Source organism: Echinops telfairi, unplaced genomic scaffold (assembly GCF_000313985.2).
Source record: "Echinops telfairi isolate 266 unplaced genomic scaffold, ASM31398v2 ScPeMD7_7424;HRSCAF=8462, whole genome shotgun sequence".
Classification (NCBI taxonomy): Eukaryota; Metazoa; Chordata; class Mammalia; order Afrosoricida; family Tenrecidae; genus Echinops; species Echinops telfairi.
The window spans coordinates 23,815,842-23,817,846 of NW_022111324.1; positions in this window are offsets into that span (position 1 = coordinate 23,815,842).

Here is a 2,005-nt window from a genome sequence, read left to right on the forward strand (position 1 = left end):
GGGGATGAATAATAGAAATGTGGGTGAAGGAAGGGAGACAACAGACAGGGTAAGACATGAAATAACAATAATAATATAAAATTAATCAAGGATTATGAGGGTGGGAGGTTGGGAGATGGAGGGGAGAAGGAGCTAATACCAAGGGCTCAAGCAGAAAGAAAATTTTTTTGAAATGTTGATGGCAACATATGTAAAGTGTGCTTGATACAATTGAATGATGGATTGTTATTAGTTTTGTAAGAGCCCCTCCAAAATGATTATTAATAATAATAAAATGACAGTCAATCTGCGCCACGCCTCGCAGTATGGTGATCCTGGAGAACGGACATGCTGCTGAGTGGAATTCGTCACAAAAGGACACACATTGTATGAGACCGCCGATATGTGAAAAGTCAAAAAATTTTCACACCCAAAGACAGGCTTTGATGGGTACCAGGGCTGGGAGGCGACGGAGGGCAGGGAAATCACATACTAGAGGACAGGCAGGTGTTGCCTTGAGTGAAGGGGAAGGCAAAATCCAACAAGAGGGAGGTGAACTAAAAGTGCTAGAAGCAGGGCAAGACATCGAGAGGTTTGAAGAGTTGAGGGTCCAGCCGATGATCTACCCTGTAAGATTTCACCGAATTCACAGTAAAGAAGATTTTTTTTGGTGGGTGGGGGCCGGTCAGGAATGAACTATGCCTGTATGTCCTGCTTAAACCAATTCCCACCTTATTCCAGAAGCTCTGATTATTGGGAAAGCTCTAAAGGCAGAGAGAGACGGATATGGATAAGAGTCAAAAGTACAAGAATAAGACACCACAAAGAAATACTCAAACCATAACCCCACTCAGTGCCATTGGGCCAATTCCAGCTGATAGTGACTGTGTGCACCAGAGCAGAATTGCCCCTGCAGGGTTCTGAGGACCTGGCAGCATGGTTGGTGTAGTCGTTACAAGTTGGGCTGCTAACTGCAAGGCCAGCTGTTCGAAACCATAAGCCATTCCACAGGAGAAAAATGAGGCTTTCTACTCCCGTAAAGAGTTACAATATCAAAAGCCCACAAGGGGCAGTTCTACCCTGTCCTATAGGGTCACCATGAGTTGGAATCGAATTGAAGGCAGTGAGAAATCCTTCCTGGAACAGAAATCCTCCTTTCTCTTCCATGGAGCAGTTGCTGGTTTCAAACGGATGACTTTGTGGCTCATAGCCCAATTCATAACCCCCCAAGGATCCTTCAAAGAAATACTGTACTGTGACCCATTCAGTGCCACGGAGTCAATGCCTTCTATAGGCCAGGGTAGAACTGACCCTAGTGGGTTTCCCAGATCCTAACTTTTTATGGAAGTAGAAAGAAAGCCCTGTCTTTCTCCCACAGAGCAGCTGGTGGTTTCAAACTGCTAACCTTTCAGATCTCAGCCCAACAAGTAACCATGATGCCATGAGGGCTCCTACTGGAGTGAGAAAATGGCTCCATTTCTTCTCATCTCTGCTGACCTGTGTCCCATCTCCCGCAAACTGTGCCTTTTAGTGACGCCTTCCAGAGACAGGGCTTCAGTGCTTGGTGAAGGTGAAGGCTTCGTATTGCGTTTGTTCATCATCCAAGACCTCGCTTCTTTCTGGCTCTGATTTCTTCCAGCTCTTGGTTTTTCGTGAGTTCTGGCATTTCTTTTCAAACCATCGGTGGTCTGATTCTAGGGGAAGCTTAAAGAGAAACCTCTGAGGGCCAGGGCTCAGGCCCTGGGCAAGAAGGGGCTGGCTTGGGTGGGAGTGCTTGGGAAGAGAGGAAGGTCTCTTTAGAGATGTTCCCAAAGGACAGGACTCAAGGGTCCATGAGAGGAAACCTCATCTCGAGGGTGAAAGCCATTCTGGAAGATGGGCCCTCAGTGGCCCCAGAGAAGTCCTGAAGTGTTCTAGTTTCCCTTTGCCATGGAGAAGTGCAACACCCCACCATGACATGCACTCTCCTCAGACATCATCTAGCTCATGAGAAGGAAAGACCAGAGCTCGCCTTTATTTGAGCTAA